General features: G+C 33.9%; 1 non-coding gene across 1 annotated transcript; it reads right to left on the minus strand.

Moving 5' to 3' along the window:
• Nucleotides 1-8,863: 8,863 nt before the first annotated feature.
• LOC136221286 (small nucleolar RNA R71) lies at nt 8,864-8,970 on the minus strand. The gene has a single exon (XR_010685060.1). It is a non-coding gene; the product is annotated as a small nucleolar RNA R71 (small nucleolar RNA).
• Nucleotides 8,971-19,530: the final 10,560 nt, after the last annotated feature.

Here is a 19,530-nt window from a genome sequence, read left to right on the forward strand (position 1 = left end):
ATTATACCACCAATTAACTAGTTGTAGTTTTAACCAACTAAAATGGGCTAATAGAAATACATCAGGAACCCATATCTCTTGAACTTATATATTATCTAATCACTTCCTTGAATTTGTTCAAAATTAGCCACCTTAATATATTTAAAGTGACTTTTTACCTTTAAATATGTTTACAATGATTCTATTGTTTTCATGAAATTGATTAAAATCATATACATTTTAATTTATTCAAATTCAATTTTGTTCTACCAAGTAGACGTAAAATGTTGAAAATATAATTTTAAATAAGGCCAAGAAGCTAACAAGAAACTTTATAAGTCTAAAAGTCCAAAAATTTAAGGGCTACTAATATATTGAGACAGAAGTTATACGTTGCAAATTATTTGATGATATGATGAGTGATCAAATTAGATGGGCTTTGTATTTTTAGTGATGGCGAACAACTTCACTTCCTTCACAATAAAAGCTCAATTCTAATTGTGGAGAAAGTTAGGATCAATATCTTATAATAAACTAGAATTAACACAATGGATGTCATCTTATCTTAACAATACCATTCATATACAAGAGATGATGCAAAAAATACTTTAACTTTACAGCCATGAGTAATTTTATCCTAATGTTAGTAAGTTTGATCAATTTCAGATATCATTATAAAAGATGGATATTTTTTTCGTTATTCTCCACAAATTGCGTGTTGGTTCTGAAAAAAGGTTTCATATTTTTTATAATTTAATAATAAAATAAGAGATTGATTTTTTTTTAAATCCGGTGAAATATTTGAATTTTTTTGGTTCAACTCATACAAAATACATTATCTTTTTTTTTCCACGTCTAATCATATGTTTGTCATCTGTTACTAATTAGTGATAAAATGAGGTAAATGTGAAGTATAGATGATAAGATTCATGACATAGAAAACAGTTTGATAAATAATTTTTTAAATTTTACTCAATTTATTAACGTTGTGAGTAAAATTGCTCTTCAATATTAATGTTAAGGGTAAAATTGATTTTAACTCGATATTTTTACCTCTTATCCCTAAAGAAAATAACAAAAATTAAATTTACTGACAAATTTTTCTATATAAACAAAAAAATTTCCGTGGTAAATTAGTTATTCTTAGAAATTATAACAAATTTAGTATTGTCAGCGAAATTGGTGGAAAGATTTCCATCACTGTTTCTTAAGAAAAATAAATATATAAAATGTGTTTCTTATTAAATTTGTCCATTAGTAGTATTTTGCTATAGTTGGGCCACTGGTTAAAAACGCAACATCATCACAAACTTTTAAAATAAATCATCTTAAAACAAAAGTAAATTCAACTAAAAATCTTAAATTAGCTACAATTTTGTCATATTTAACATAATATGAACACTACCTTCAAATAATTGAAAAGGATTTTCATGCAATTAAATCTTATTGTTGTTAAATTTAAACTTAGTTAAAAAAACGACAAAATTGTATGTATAATTGACAAAAAAAAAAAAAATCTTGAACTCTTTGATATTTCATTTTTTAAGTTCATTAAATCATTTATATCTAGATATATTAAACGTCATTTTGGTTGTTGTTGTTTACGGTTAGTTGTTGTTGTTTACGGTTGCAATAAGTTGTTTGTTATTGCAGTTAGTTGTTTGTTATTAACTAATAACTATTTAATTATTGAAAGCTTCAATGGAGAAGTATAATGGATTTCTCTAACCTCTAAGGAACGGATAATGAACCTGCATCTAACCAATAAGTAAATCAATAGATTTAGGCTTACCTCTTGTAGCGCAGATCCATTGAATAGCAGTGGAAGTAATTGACATTGACTCCGTATCACCGATCTAAGAGATTACCATACCAAAGGACTAATCACCATTGATTCACGAACTAAGAACGAAACTTAAAGACGAAGGAAAGAGAGAAGAGAGCACATAGGAGAGAGAAATAGAAAGAGAGAGTCTCTTTTCTATTATGTTGTCTTAGCTTGTGTTAGGGTTTTTACCTCATTAGCTATCTATTTATAGCTAGATTAAACCCTAACCCTAATCCTAATCAGACTAGGTTACAGACGAGCCATAAATGGATCAGTAAATGGACCAAAACCTATTAACGGAAACATATTCCATCACTTTATCTTGTTTATACTTGCAAATAGTTCGTACGATTGGCATACAATCAAGAACCCAAACGATGTATACTCGTTAGAGATATACATCCTCTTGAATTACGTGTATAATTAAGAAATGGTATGCTTTATCCTAGAATTTATATCACATCCATTGTAATTGTCATGATCTCAACAGTCCATCTATATTCACAAGTGTGCACATATGCACAACTATTCGGATTTGCGAAATATAGGACTACTAGATGTGAACTTGATAAAGTCTTTCCCTTTTACTACGTTCCTTCCATAAAAATTCATTTTACTTGCCCAGTTGGCCCCTGTCTGAGCTGAATTAGTACCTAGATCTTGAGGGCTTCCTTCTAAAGTAGCCAAAATGAATTACACTTCTTGAATTAGTTAAGGGTATCAATGATAACGTTTCGTGAAAAAACTTGTTTTTCACATAGAGAGTCTCACACTAGGAAAAAGTGAGATTTTCCTTTTTCCATCTCTTGGTCACAAAGCACACATGGTATGAAAAACATGTGCTATGGTGTTCTAATCCTTCCAATAAAAGAAAGTGCATGTCTATACTCAAAACAACATCATACGAAGGTTTCAGTTTCGATGTGACATACCATCTAAGGCTCTGTTATTTATCGTTGAAAAAAACTGAACTGAACTGAACTGAATTGAATTGAACTGAATTGAACTGAATTGAACTGAACTGAATGCTACTGAATACTGAACTGAATTGAACTGAATTGAACTGAATTTAACTGAATGCTACTGAACTTAACTGAATGCTACTGAACTTAACAATAATGATGATATTAGACTTTAAAATAATTTTAATGATAATATTGGACATTAATAAACTTATAATAATAATGGTTCTAATAAATTTAATAATATCAATAATAAATAAATATATTATTAAAGATAAAACTAAATTGAATATCAAATAAAAGCTCGGGTTGATAAAATCTTGGCTCGATAAAAGCCTATGAAATTAAATAAAAATGAGTCTAATTTAAATTAAAAATACAAATTACATACAAACACAAATCTACATATAATTTAAAGCCTATGAAATTAAATACAAATTTTCATATGAATATAAACTCTTAACTTTTTATTCTAATTAAGGGTTAAAGTGCAAAAATAACATTTTGGGTCATGAGTAATTTACCCCTAACATATAAAATGGTGCAATTTTATCCCTAACATTGATAAATTCGGTAAAATATAGAAACAATTCATAATATGGATGCAATTCCTAATTTTTAAATATGGATGCACAATTTAGTTTTAATTTTTTTATTAAACGATATATACTTTACTAAACTATCATTTCTTGACTTTTATCTAATTTATAGATAATGATAAAGTATAAATAGTAATAATAATATATAATAATAATAAATAATGATAAATTATAAATAAATAATAATAATAATTATTATAATATAATAAATAATGATAAATTACTGAATGCTGAAACTGGATACTGAAACTGAATGCTGAACTGCACTGATTTGAACTGAACTGAACTGAACTGATTTGAACTGAACTGAACTGAACTGAATTGAACCGAACTGATTGTTACTGAAATTAAGTGATAAAGAACATGGCCTAACTTTAGTCTATCTCATTATAGGACTACATTCGGCTATCTTAGACAAAAGATTCCATTCAAGCAACTCTGGTTGAAATCTGAGATTATAAATAATCTTTTATATACATATATTATCCACTCATATGTATATTTCTATCATGCATTCTAATGAACCTATATCCATTTTTACAACAAGATGACGTCAATTATTGAGCAAGTTCTCGTTTACTTAAATATTCGCCTCATCCTTATCTTTGTCACCAAAATTAACAAAATGAGGGTAAACGCTTGTGTGAGTGAGCTGCTACTCTTTCTGACATGCTCAATTGCAAACATTAACATACAATATTTACATATACATGTATTATAGGTGATTCAAAAAGACACTTTATTGAATTTAAAACATATGTCACAAAAGTTACATGTAGTAAAAATATGTTTAGATCTTGAGTAATCCCTGAGACCTAATATGTTTCACAAAAACATCTCTCTTGACAGGTTTCATTAGAGGGTCAACAACCATATCATGATTCGAAACATATTTCATACATACTTCCTTACTTGCAACTAATTCTCTAACAAAATAATACTTAATCTCAATATGATTTGCTTTACTATGAAATCTTTGATCCTTAGAAAAAGAAATAGCAGATTGACTATCAGTGCCGATTATTACTCGAGATCTTGTTGTAACAACGTTTAGGCGATCCATGAATCTATTCAACCAAACGGTCTCTTAGGCAGTAGATGAGTAAGACACGTACTCAGCTTCCATGGTGGATAATGCTACACATGTATGTTTCTTGGGGATGTTGTTACCACCCGTTTGCATAGTAAAATCGAGTCATAATTTGGTCCATTTTGTTGTCTTTAATATCATTTTAGTGTTAATTTGTGTTAAAATTCATTTTAATTCACAATTTCACACACCGTCACGTAATTTTAATATTATTCACGAGTTTTTTAGTTAATTTTTACACCCTCACACACCCTCACGAGATTGACAATTTACCCAAGTGAGTTACAGGGCAAGAACGAGGGAACGTTACATGAAAAGATAACAAAATGGTGGTTTTTGGACAGTCAGGGCCTAATGCAACAGCGTTGCAATTGACTGAGGAGAAGATGCTGAATTATACTCAGAGGCATGTCTGGGCGAGACACACTTAGGTATCGGCGAGACCTCCTGAAATTGGCCTAAAAAGGCCAATTTCAGGGGCAGGTCTCGGGGAGACATGTATAGGTCTCGGCGAGACCTGATTCCTCCCGCAACTTGCATCGGGCGGCTCCTCTTCTCAATGCAAGCCTATACCCCTCTTCCATTTGATTTCTCAAAGCCATTAAATGCATTATTTCAGTAATTTTGGAGGCTTTCAATCATCAAAATCAGAATTCTACCTTGATTGGAGCAAGATTTGGCCTATAAATAGAAGACATTTGAAGAAGACACACCTTTTTACACTTTTTACATCCTTATGCATAGAAACTCCATTGTTGTTGGAGCTAAGCTTTGGGAATTTGTCATTACTCTTGTTTTAGTTGATTTTTGTAGTTCTTAAAGTACAATTTCTTGTTTTAAAGTCATTTCCTTCTAGTTTTGTAAGTTGATTTCCTATTTAATCAAAACTTTGTTCATCTTTCATTGCTTTATCTTCTACTTTCAATGAGTTTCACTTCATTTCACTTTATTTCAAGTTTCATTTCCCCAATGACCATGAACTAATTCTTCCCTAATAGGGATGAGGGGAATCTTTCTAATGTTTTGAGTTAAGTTAGAAGTCGATTAGATAAACACCTGGAAGGAATTCGATTTAAAAGAACTAAGAACGTAAGCTTAATCTATATTTCAGTTGATCGCTTTTTACTCACCATAGTAACAAGAGATTAACAGAGAACTACATTCTTAGACTCGACGGCAAATCGATGTGGTTTCTAGCATTACATTGCTAGGATTTCTCATTGAACTTAACGCTTTCTTGTCGTATTTAAGTAACCATTGGCCCAATTAAGTGAATAGGAGTGAAGAAATAGGACGAGGTGGTCTAAGGTCTTAGCACCGAGTTTCCTTTAGAAATCACCATCTTTAGAAACACGAATTTCTCTTCGGTGTCTTATTTCAATCAATTTCATTGATTCAAGCTTAGGAAGTGAACCCGATTCCCTAGTGTTTTACTCCGTTGCTTTAATAACAAAATTTTTTGGTAGCTATAAACAACCCAAACCTGTTTTATTCAATCGTTTAGACTTCATAAACCTGTGGATAGTTAATGATTGTGCGGAATCCCTATGGGATCGATCTTTATACGTAAGTATACTGTATTACTTGGTATGATAGAGTGCACTTGCTCTTAAAAGCACGTATACGTTTTATACGCATCACAACTCTAGGAAATTGCCATTTTCGAGTAAAAAGACGTAGTCGAAAGTGGATTTTCTTTCATCCAAATCTCCTGCCGCATCAGTGTATCCTTTGAGCAGAAGATTCTTCCCTTGGTAACACAAAGAATAGTCCGTTGTTCCTTTGAGATACCTTTGTATTCTCTTTACAGTAGACCAATGAGCTTGAACTCGGTTGGATTGATATCTGCTTACTATCCCAATAGCATGGCAGATATCAGGCCTAGTGCATAACATTGCATACATAAGGCTACCAACCGCATTCGCGTAAGCAACGTTTTCCATTTTCTAGATTTCTTGTTGTGTTTTGGGGCACATCTTTGAGTTCAGAATATGATCTTTTCTCATTGGTCTATCTATGGGTTTACAATCTTGCATATTGAATTGCTTAAGAACTTTGTTGATATAAGTCTCTTGAGACAAGCTCAACAGTTTCTTTGAGCGATCCCTTATGATCTTGACCCCAAGGATATACGCAGCTTCTCCCATATTGTTAAGCCCAAAATATACCTAAAAATATCATTAACATTTATATCATTTTTATTACGAATTCATGTTATTTATATCTGTTTAGATTACTTTTACTTTCGAATATCTTTCTTTCTTGCAAGGTACTTGAATATTTGGTAAAATCCAAATAGGAATGAAAAAGGATCTAAAACAGAAGAAAAACCCTTCAAAAGGAGTCAAAGACGACGTAAATCGAAAGTGCCAAGTCGAAGACACGAACGAAAGCGAAGAACAAAGGAAACCTGCCGGGCCGCGACAGAGGATCCTAGACCCGCGACCGCGACACGCGCGGTACAACCAATTCTCCCCTTCGTCCGTCGCTCAGCTCAGTGCTACGTCATTCACGGCCGCGGATTACTATCCTCGGTAAGTGCAGAAAATTCACCAAGAGCATTTAACACATGCTGAAAATCCAAGAAACGTGTTCGTTCAAGTGGATAAAGACGTCCTTTCACAACGGACACGACTCTTAACCAACGGATACATCACTTCAAACACAACCCTTCAACATCTATAAATAAAGAGTTGATGTTGAGAAAAAGTGTAATGAAATGCTATAATATAGATATAGAAATCAGAGCGTAGAACTTATGTCGAAGTTCTAAGTAAAAACATTTCGAGAGTTAGAAATTAGATTCTGTACAAAACAAGATGAGGTACACATATTGTTTATAGTTTAATTACAACTCAGTAGCGTTTAGACATTGTTCCAGTTTTAGTTTGCATCATGGTAGTGGCCGACCGAATCCCTATTACGAAGTTACAGCGAGAAGATTGAGTAAAGTGTTCGCCCCCGAGCTTGACAACCTCCTAAGGAAACCCAAGGAAGCGGAACCGATCAAGCCCTTCACTTGCACGCCCTCGAAGAACTCGATGCTCCTTATTCTCTGTAAACTTGTATCAATTTACATTTCATCTAATAAAGTTCGTTCTATTCGACAAATCGTTATGCAGCACTTATGGTAACCAATCCAATATAAGTGAGGCTGGTGTTTTCATTAATATGCACTTGAATTCAAAATCATTACAAGGAAACTTTGTTGAACACTTAGGCAAATTATCATCTCGAAAGAGTGTTAATTTGAGTAAGGGCAACTATCCCGAAAGGGTTTTGTCGCGTTCAAAGCCAATTAATTAGAGGTTCCGTCATTTATTTCATCATCATAATAATACAAAGTTTAAGTTGTTTTCTTTGCTTAATGCAAATGAACAAATTCATTCCTTTTTCTAAAAAGTTCTAAATGTTCCTGTTTTGTAAAATTCATCCTTAAAATCAGAAGATCTTTCTAACAATCGATTTATTCTAAATATATAATCTTATTCCAGCATTTTCAAATACTCAAAGTTTTCAAATTCAATCAAATAAATTTCCTAAATTCAATTAATCCAATTTTCACTTTTTGTTTACATTTTATAAATCTAACAAGTTCGAAATTAAAGATTCAAAAATAAGTTTTTCGTTAAAAAACGCATCTCTGTGGGATCGATATTTTTATTACTACAAGCGAAACCGTGCACTTGCGGAAATCGCTCAACAAGTTTTTGGCGCCGTTGCCGGGGATACGCCAAAATTTTTGACAAAATTTTTATTTTTCGCATTTTATTTTCGAATCTAGGTTTATACATTATTTTTATACAACTTTTATATTTTATTTATTTTCAGTTTTATAACGTATTTGCTTTCAATTTTGTTTTGAAGGTAGTTTGGCTCGTGTTACAATTTCAAGTTGATGCGCAGTTCACGAAATTCGGGCACGCCACCAGATCCTTTTGATCCTGAAATTGAAAGAACACTTAAGAAAAACAACAAAAACAAAGACAAAACACCCTTAAAAACAAAAGTAGACCAGCCAAAAATTATGGCCGATCCACCGACACTTATGGATTATGCTAGGCCAGGAATGGCCGGTGTAACTAATAGTGTAGTTAGACCCCGTATAAACGCAAATCAATTTGAAATTAAGCCTGCTTTGCTTAATATGTTGCAAAACAACGTAACGTTTTACGGATTGCCTAACGAAAACCCTAATGCACATTTGACAAATTTCTTAGAAATTTGTGACACTTTTAAAATTACTGATGTAACAGCCGAAGCAATCAAACTTCGCCTCTTTCCTTTCACTTTGAAGGATAAGGCAAAAATTTGGTTAACTTCTATGCCGGCTGCAACATTTGAAACTTGGGACCAATTAGCCCAAGCATTTTTACAAAAATATTTTCCCTTAGCAAAAACCGCAAGAGTCATCAAAGAGTTGACATCTTTCACACAAAATGATAATGAAACTCTTTATGAAGCTTGGAAACATTTTAAAGAACTTCAACGTTTATGTCCACACCACCAATTGCCAGATGCACTTTTAATGCAGACATTCTATAATGGATTAAATCCTACGACTAGAGGTTCATTAGATGCTATGTCTGGAGGGTTATTTATGAAAAAGACATCCGCCCAAGCAAGAGAACTTTTGGAGGAAATGGCAATCAACAGCAGTATGTGGCCCGCAGAGCGTGGACATATACCAACGGCGAAACCATCATCCTCATGTACATCATCGGTTAAAGGTATAATGAATCTTGATCCTGTAGCAATGTTACAAGCCCAATTTTCTGCCTTATCGCACAAAATTGATAAATTTATGGCACCATGTGATCCTAATGATCCGATCCAGAGAGACATTGACTACGAAGGTATGAATGAGATAGAACAGGTAAATTTTGTCCAAGGACAAAACCAAACTACTAATCCTTATTCTAATACTTATAATCCTGGATGGAGAAATCATCCTAACTTTAACTGGAAAGATGGTAATAATAATAATAATAATGCAAATGCTAATCAATATCGTATAAACAATTATCAAAATCAAACAAGAGATACGATTAGCACTTTATCTTCAAAAATCGACAAATTTATAGATGCTATGAATGGAAAGGTAAGTAATCAAGACGATGGTTTTAAACGGATCGAAAATAAATTCGACCAGCTTATCAAAAACCAATCATCTAGCATCCATAATTTGGAGGTTCAAATTGGACAACTTGCTAAATCAATTCCATCCCGCAAAGAGGGAAGTCTTCCCAGCCAAACGGAAGAAAATCCGAAAGAGCATGTTAAGGCTATCACTCTTCGATCAGGGAAAAACTATTTAGGTCCGGAAATGCCCGGAATTTCAACTTTACCTGGAAATGATTTACCAAAATCCAAAGAAGATACATTAAAACAAAAAGATACACCAATTGACTCTAATCCGAAACCCTTTGTACCAAAGCCACCTTTTCCACACAGGGTCCGAAATAAGGACCATGATAAACAATTGTTATCATTTTGGACAAACTTAAAAATTTGCATATAAATTTAACATTCATGGATGCAATTACGCAAATTCCTAATTATGGAAAATTCTTGAAAGACTTAATTTCAAAAAAGATTAGTTGGGAAGGAATTTCATCCATTTCTCTTTCTGAAGAATGTAGTTCGATAGTATCAAGCAAATTACCTACTAAACTCAAAGATCCCGGATGCTTTACCATTCCATGTACTTTGGGAAATATGGAATTCCCAAGTTGTCTTTGTGATTTAGGAGCTAGTATAAACTTGATGCCATTGTCTATTTTTGAAAAATTAGGTTTAGAAGAAGACATCAAGCGTACCAATATGGTTTTGCAATTAGCGGATCAATCCACTAAAAGACCATATGGTATAATTGAAGACGTTTTGGTAAAAGTTGACAAATTTATTTTTCCTACTGATTTTGTTATCTTAGATTTTGCTTATGATGCTAATTGTCCGCTAATCTTTGGTAGACCATTCATGAACACGGGACGTGCTCTAGTTGATGTGTCGGAAGGAAAGGTAGTTTTACGAATAGGTGACGATAAGATCGAGTTCGATATGAATCAAGCGATGAAATATCCTATGGAGGATTTCGCTTGTATGAAGCTTGATTTAATTGAAGAATGTGTTAATGACATTGTTCAAAGAGAAGAAATAATAGAACCTATAATGGGTGAAGAATTAGAAGATAAGGACCCAGAGCCTTTGATTCGAGAAGATGGACCAGTTCCGCCTTCGGTCGTAATTCCACCTAAATTAGAACTTAAAGAGTTACCAAACCATTTGAGGTACAACAAAGAATATTGGGCTAGTAGGGAACTTAACAAAATTTATTACGAAAATATCTCCGAAATAGGAACTAATTTCGTAACAAGATTTCCTGACATATAAATCATTTTATTTTTCTAATAGTTAGTTTTTATTTATTTTTATTTTTTATTTTTGTTTTGTTTTAGATTATATCATTTTAGAATTTTAGATATAGAAATATATATTCGAGTCGTGATTAATTTTTAGGAATTTCATAAAAATTAGAAAATTCAGTGATTCTCAGTTGAGAATTTCAGATTCTCAGTTGAGAATTCACATATATGAAATTCTTAATGAGGTAGAAATATTTCTGGACTTATAGAGAATTTCAAATTCTCAGTTGAGAATTTAGGCATGGCTAGAAGTCAGGAAAATTTCTGGACTTGTAGAGGATTTCAGATTCTCAGTTGAGAATTCTAATTGAAAATTGAAGGGAAAAATTTCTGAACTTACCGAGGATGAGGATTCTCGGTAGAGGATCAGGAGTTTAGAGTTTTGACAACTGATTTTCGCAGGAAAATCAGCGTGTCGCGACCGCGGGTCAGCATCCTCGGTCGCGACACGGGGGAAATTTTGCCCAGATTGAACCTTTTCTCAGCAGTTGTAACTATTCAGAATGAAACACTAAGTTTTTCTCATTTCTAAAAGGTTTGTTTCATGCCTTTTCACTTCGAAACAACACCTCTTTTCGTCCTAGGATCTTATATATAGGTACTAGAGGTCCAGTTTTCTGTCACTTTCTTTTTCATCTCTATCAGAACTATCTCTGATTTTCTTACCATTCATAAAATCCAAACACTAAGTTCAGAACTTTTCTTCCTTACTCTTTCCAAAAAATCATGGCTTCCTCAAACACTTCATCTAAGAAAGTTATTGCTTCACGCAATAAACATGTTGATATATCAGAGCGTTATGGATGTAACTTTCCCATCTTCAATCACGATGAGGGAAAGCGCTTCCTGAAACTTCGATACACTTTCTTTGTCGGGATGATGTACATGGACGAATTTCTTAATGATCAATTAGGAATTAAGGAAGATATGAGTCGTTACATGGAGCGACTAGGATGGACCAGATTTGTCGATATGAAGTTTCCTATAATTGGAGACTGGGTGTTAGAGTTTTTCTGCACTGTGCATTTTGTTAATAAGCGTCGTGTGCGTCTCAGTTTTCGTCGGGATGGCAAAACTTTCACTTTTGGATATCCTGAATTGCATGCTTGGTTTGGTTTTCCTTTGAAGGATACTACCAAACGCCATCATGGAAGAGATATGACGTCCACTGATATTTGGCGAATGCTCACCGGTATCTGGCCTTTCCACCCAAAACTTGCCTATAATAAGTCTTTCTATTCCAACTCTATACTATATTTGCATAAGTTTCTGAGTCACAGCCTGTTCGGTCGCACGTTCAGTAGTGTCGTCCAAGAATCTGATCTTTATGTCCTTGGCGATATATTTCAAGGCAACGTGGTTGATTCTTCAAAAATTCTGATGGAGGATCTTATTGCCGCATCTAGATCCAAGGCTAAGAAGGTTGTGTTCGGGAATATTATATGTGGAATAATTCTAGGGACCAAGGGAAGTATTTCTGTTCCTTGGAGTGATGCTGAATCTTTCCCGATGCTAGACTATGAATTTTTAGAATTTGAAGGTCTAGTGAAGCGAGTTTTTCGATCAGGACCAAATTTTCTTTCTGCACAAGAACGTCAAGCCTTCGTGCAGTTGAAAATAGAACGATATAGGGCTAAGAAAATCCCGATTGAAGGGGACGAATTTTTAGCATAGCTTGTGTTTTGTTTGTTTGTAAATATATGTTAATAAATAAAAATTTCTCTTTTGCATTATACTTTGTTTTTTATTATATGGTTACATTTTAATTTCATAAATTTAGACCAATGAATCAATTAAATGCAAACTTAATCATTTCATTAACTAATTAATTGATTAATAATTAAATTTCAAGTTCCTAACATAAGATTCATTTAACTTAACTTAATGAATGCACATAAATGTTTCAATTAATTTTAGTTCCAACCCTTTCATATTTCTAATTTTAACATTCATTAATTAAAGCATTTTCATTTATTTTTTTTAATAAGGATAAACCTTTGGTTTTCCTTATCATTTAATGATTTTCATTTATGTTTTAAGTACAGATTTCATTTTTCAAGAAGTTCAGGATATAATTTATCAAGAAAATGCACGAAATGAAGTAAATAAGCTGAATTTGGGTAGCCACGAGGTGATCCGCGACCGCGGATGCGCTTCCACGGTAACATCAGAAAAATTCCAGAAAATTTCAGACACAAGATTCGCTGCCCAGCGCGATTCGCGGCCGCGAATGTTGGATTCTCGGTAACTTCAGATTTTTCTTCGACAAATTTCAGTGGAAATATTGGTTGAGCAATGCGATCCGCGACCGCGGATATACATCCACGACCGCGACACGCGTAATTCAGGCACTCCAGGTCCGGTTTTCGACCTATTTTTCCATTCTTCCTACACCTTTTCCTTTTCTATTTAACCTATACCTATTCTTCTTCCTATTCATCCTCTATTTACACCTTTTCCTATTCAACCTCTAACTATATTAATTACTTCTTATTTCAACTCTACCTATTCCAATTCATATTCCTACTCTAACTATTTAACTTCCTACTCAAACCCTATATATACCTATTACTTACACAAACCTTACATCACCTCTAAATTTAACCAATCCCCTACTCTTACCCCTTCCCAATACCTTACTTTTACTCTTCCCAATTTCATCATTACCCTTTTCAATCACCTACACCTTTCAACCTCAAGAATCCAAAACACTTATACTTCATCTTCAACCTCAAGCTTTTCTCTCTTTTCATCTTTTTCATCTTTTTCTCTAAACCCTAACATTCATAACACATAAACACCATAACCATGCCTAGAGCAAAGCGTGTTGGACACAAGCCGGCTGTCACTGAGGCTAATCGCCTTAGGGTTAGTTGCGGAGCTTATTTCGACATTCATTCTGAAGAAGAAGTTGGACGTTTCAAGCACTTTTCAAACGCCAATCGTAAGTTCGTGGATATGCAGTTTCTTGACTTTGATTCGGTAAGGAAGTTGAACTTCACTACACAAATTACTGCTTTTATTGAAACTTTGGGATGGGAAACTTTTGCTTCTATGCGTTTTCCACAAATTCAAGAGTATGTGGTTGAGTTTTTGGTTACTTTAACAATGAACAAGAAGAGGACTGAAATTTCTTTTCGGAATAAGGGTATTACCTATACCATAGATTATGAGGCTATGGGAAATATGTTTGGTTTCCCTACTAGTGACTTTTATGATAAGCCTCGGGATTTTGATAATAACTCTTTTTGGCAAACTCTGTCTGACCAAACTTCTTTTGATTCTAAGAACACTTCGAGCAAGTTAATTAAGGATAATTGTGTGTTCTTCTTTCACAAGTATTTGAGTTTTTCACTTTTTGGCCGTGTTGAGAGTTCCAAGATTCAAGTCCGGGATTTGTTTGTCTGGGATTGTTTGTTCAAGGGTTTGCGGGTGGATAGCATTAGAATGCTTTTTGATAATTTGTATCGTGCTTCGAGGGCTCATACCACTCAAGTCCCTCTCGGTAATTTGATCACCGCTATTGTTTTGGGAGCACGGGATGAATTGACTACTTTTGATATGTCCGCCTACCATGGATATGTTCCAGTTTTGGACATTGCGGCTCTTGAGCGGGCTCATTTGTTGGTTTCTGCGGCTCCTCCTGTTTTTATTTCGTATGCTACCCGTATTGCACATCTTCGTGGCACTATGGGTGGAGGTGCTTCTAGTTCTCATAATGTAGGTACCGATGAAGACGGAGCGGAAGATGCACCACAAGCCCAAGCAACACAAGATAATGATCCGGTGGATTTAAGGCGGATTTTGAACCAAATCAACGCAAATAATCGTCAAATGAATTTGAGAATTGATGATTTGGTGGAGAACAATATGGTGATGAATGACAACCTCAATTCTTTGAGGCGTGCGCATCGTTCAACTCGGCATCGGATGCTTTCATTTTTCCGACGCCGCAATGTGGAAACTTCACCAACACCTCCGGATTCCCCGCCACATGCTTAGGTTTTATCTTTTATTTTTATCTTATCTTATTTCAATTTCAGTTTCGTACATTTTTATATTTATTATGTTTCGTACAATTTCTAATTTCACTTTAATTTTATAATGAATGTTTTTGCTCTATCTTTCGTTTATTTCCGTTTGTTTTATCTTTAGTGTTTTATCTCCATTTTTGCACCAATGAGGACATGGTCCAATTTAAGTGTGGGAGGAGATATATACATATATCATTTTATGCAAACGAATGAATGAATGAATGTATGCAAACGAATGAATGAATGAATGTATGCAAATGAATGAATGCATATTCACTTGTTTTTCAAAATTACAAATGCAACATATATTGCAACACTTTTTAACTAAATTGCAACAAATGACAAAAACTTAACATTTTTTTATGAAATATCATTTTTTACATTTATCAAATTAATCATAAGTTATACATCTTTTATGATTATTTTTAGGTTATCATTATCGATAGAAATAATATATTTCTATACGGGTAATATTTTTCAAAATTTTTCACAAATCTTCGACACGATTTTAAGTAAAATTGTCTCGAGTGAATGTATTTAAGTAAAAATTCTTTCATTATAATCTCTATTTTATATCTTCATGATACAATAAATCTTATTTTAAATTTTCAATTAGGTTTATAGGCATTAATTTGAACTAACAATTTTTAGCTCGGTTTTGATTTTGTCTTACATTAACACCAATTGAAGTTTTTAAGAAACTATAGCCATAATACATGTTGAATTTTAAGTCAATATAGGATGAATGTGCTAATTTTCTTTTTCCCAAGTTATAATCAATAAATCGTATTCTTAACTTTTTGCCACGATTGAGACCAACCTTATCACAATCGAGGTATGAAAGGGAAGAAATTAATAAGTAAAGCGTACTTTTGGCCACGGTTGCGACCACCCTTATCACAATCGAGGTATAAAAGGAACGTTTAAATTAGAAAAATTAAGCGTGTTTAAAGTTTAAAGTAACGATTGCGTCCACCCATGGCATGGTCAGTACCTCTTAAGCGAACACAAAGCAAATGCATATAAAGTTACGATCGAGACCACCCTTATCACGGGCGTAACTAAGCAAATAAATTAAACTAAATACTCATATATAATAATTCAAGTTTGGGAAAGGAAATTTGGTGCTTTGAAATGCCTTGAGATGAAAAACTCGATAACATGCGTGCTTACATCGTCCCGAATACTTCAATTTAAAAATTGAAATACAAGACGAATGATATATCGTATTTATACTAAGTTAGTTTGATATTTTGCGTATAAATTTGCCATGTGAAGTTAGTCTTTTCGGCTTAACTAATTTAAAAGGTAAACACAAAGATATATGTTTTATTTTTTATAAAGAGATTAGTTAAGGAATAAATTCAGTGAAATTTTGCTCGGGACTAGCAAAAGATTAAGTGTGGAGATTTGTTAAGCCCAAAATATACCTAAAAATATCATTAACATTTATATCATTTTTATTACGAATTCGTGTTATTTATATCTGTTTAGATTACTTTTACTTTCGAATATCTTTCTTTCTTGCAAGGTACTTGAATATTTGGAAAAATCCAAATAGGAACGAAAAAGGATCTAAAACAGAAGAAAAACCCTTCAAAAGAAGTCAAAGACGACGTAAATCGAAAGCGCCAAGTCGAAGACACGAACGAAAGCGAAGAACAAAGGAAACCTGCCGGGCCGCGACAGAGGATCCCAGACCCGCGACCGCGACACGCGCGGTACACCCAATTCTCCCCTTCGTCCGTCGCTCAGCTCAGTGCTACGTCATTCACGGCCGCGGATTACTATCCTCCGTAAGTGCAGAAAATTCACCAAGAGCATTTAACACATGCTGAAAATCCAAGAAACGCGTTCGTTCAAGTGGATAAAGACGTCCTTTCACAACGGACACGACTCTTAACCAACGGATACATCACTTCAAACACAACCCTTCAACATCTATAAATAAAGAGTTGATGTTGAGAAAAAGTGTAATGAAATGCTATAATATAGATATAGAAATCAGAGCGTAGAACTTATGTCGAAGTTCTAAGTAAAAACATTTCGAGAGTTAGAAATTAGATTCTGTACAAAACAAGATGAGGTACACATATTGTTTATAGTTTAATTACAACTCAGTAGCGTTTAGACATTGTTCCAGTTTTAGTTTGCATCATGGTAGTGGCCGACCGAATCCCTATTACGAAGTTACAGCGAGAAGATTGAGTAAAGTGTTCGCCCCGAGCCTGACAACCTCCTAAGGAAACCCAAGGAAGCGGAACCGATCAAGCCCTTCACTTGCACGCCCTCGAAGAACTTGATGCTCCTTATTCTCTGTAAACTTGTATCAATTTACATTTCATCTAATAAAGTTCGTTCTATTCGACAAATCGTTATGCAACACTTATGGTAACCAATCCAATATAAGTGAGGCTGGTGTTTTCATTAATATGCACTTGAATTCAAAATCATTACAAGGAAACTTTGTTGAACACTTAGGCAAATTATCATCTCGAAAGAGTGTTAATTTGAGTAAGGGCAACTATCCCGAAAGGGTTTTGTCGCGTTCAAAGCCAATTAATTAGAGGTTCCGTCATTTATTTCATCATCATAATAATACAAAGTTTAAGTTGTTTTCTTTGCTTAATGCAAATGAACAAATTCATTCCTTTTTCTAATAAGTTCTAAATGTTCCTGTTTTGTAAAATTCATCCTTAAAATCAGAAGATCTTTCTAACAATCGATTTATTCTAAATATATAATCTTATTCCAGCATTTTCAAATACTCAAAGTTTTCAAATTCAATTAAATAAATTTCCTAAATTCAATTAATCCAATTTTCACTTTTTATTTACATTTTATAAATCTAACAAGTTCGAAATTAAAGATTCAAAAATAAGTTTTTCGTTAAAAAACGTATCTCTGTGGGATCGATATTTTTATTACTACAAGCGAAACCGTGCACTTGCGGAAATCGCTCAACACATATCTTTCATCTCAAAACTTGAACTTAACCAAGCTTTGGTTTGATTTATAAAAGTCATATCATTACATTCAATTAGGATATCATTAACATATAATTATAGAATGATAAACTTATTTCCGGAGCGTGTGGTATAGACACAATGGTCTTCTTCAATCTGAGTGAAGCCATTCGATGTCATCTCATCATGAAAATGAAGGTACCATTATCTTGAAGACTGTTTGAGGCCATAAATCGATTTGATTAATTTTCTAACCTTTTGTTCGCAGCCTTCTCAAACGAAATCTACAGGCTGTTGCATGTAAATTTCCTCTTCCAATTCTCCATTGAGAAATGCAATCTTGACATCCATTTGATGTAGCTCCAGGTCCAACACTGCCACTATTTTGAGTAAATATTTGGAAGTAAATCTTAGAATAGGAGAGAATGTCTCCTTAAAGTCTATTCCTTCTTGTTGTCTGTAGCCCTTGGCGACTAAGCGAGCCTTGTATCTTTCGATACTTACATCAGCCTTTCGCTTAATCTTGGGAACCCATTTGTTCCCAATTGCCCTTCTACCTTTGGGTAAGTCAACCAATTCCCAAACATGGTTGACTCACATGGAAGTCATTTCTTCTTCCATTGCTTTAATCAATTTGTCCTTTTTAGGACATGAGAGAGCTTGTTGAATATTCTTCTGTTCTATATCATCACAAAGCGTTACTAAAAGAGCTGAGCCTTCGACACCAAATCGTCGGTGATCAACTAACTCATTTTCTCTTTCTTAGTTGTGCATGTCCAGAACCTTCTGTCCATCCATTAACCTATCTTTTAGTGCGATGCGGTTCTGAATCCTGGTAGACAAATTTCATGTATTCATCATAATTCGGTATGCTCCCACTGGGACCAAGTTCCATATTTTCATAATAATGGGGAATAACATTCCCACTTTCATCCGGATCTAGAGTATTTGTAACGTTCTGAGGTTCATTGACATGATCTTGTTCCTCAAATTCCTGAGTGATTTAAACATTATCAGGTTCCTTATAAATTCTCCCACTCGAATCCAGAGGTCTGTTAGGCTCTAATTCCTCATAGAGGGTGCTATCTTGGTCGACATCGCTTGATTTCGAAAACTCATTTTCCAGAAAGATGACATCTCGTGATTCAAATTTTGTAACTCTTCCATCTTCATTTTCCCCCCCTAAAACATATCCTTTTGATAGTTCTGGGTATCTTAGAAAGATAGATTTCTTACCCATCGGGCCTAGTTTCCCAAACTTATTTGAGATGTCATGAGTGAAAGCGATGCAGCCCCAAGGTTTTAAATACTTTAAAACGGGCTTGCAACCGGTCCATAGTTCATATGGAGTGGAAGTGACAGATTTGGAAGGCACTCGGTTTAAGAGGTAGGTTGCCATGAGCAACACATTTCCCCAAAATGAAATAGGTAAGTTGGCCTCAGCCATCATCGACCTAACCATATCGAGAAGAGTTCTATTCCTCCTCTCGGCAACACCATTTTTTTGCGGAGTGTATCGAATTGTCAACTGATGTTCAATTCCTTTTTCATCACATAAAGCATTGAATTCATCTGAAAGATATTCCCGACCTTGGCAGTTCTCAAAGCTTTGACTTTTCTATCTAACTGATTCTCGACTAAGTTCAT

Source organism: Euphorbia lathyris, chromosome 2, assembly GCF_963576675.1.
Source record: "Euphorbia lathyris chromosome 2, ddEupLath1.1, whole genome shotgun sequence".
NCBI classification, from domain to species: domain Eukaryota; kingdom Viridiplantae; phylum Streptophyta; class Magnoliopsida; order Malpighiales; family Euphorbiaceae; genus Euphorbia; species Euphorbia lathyris.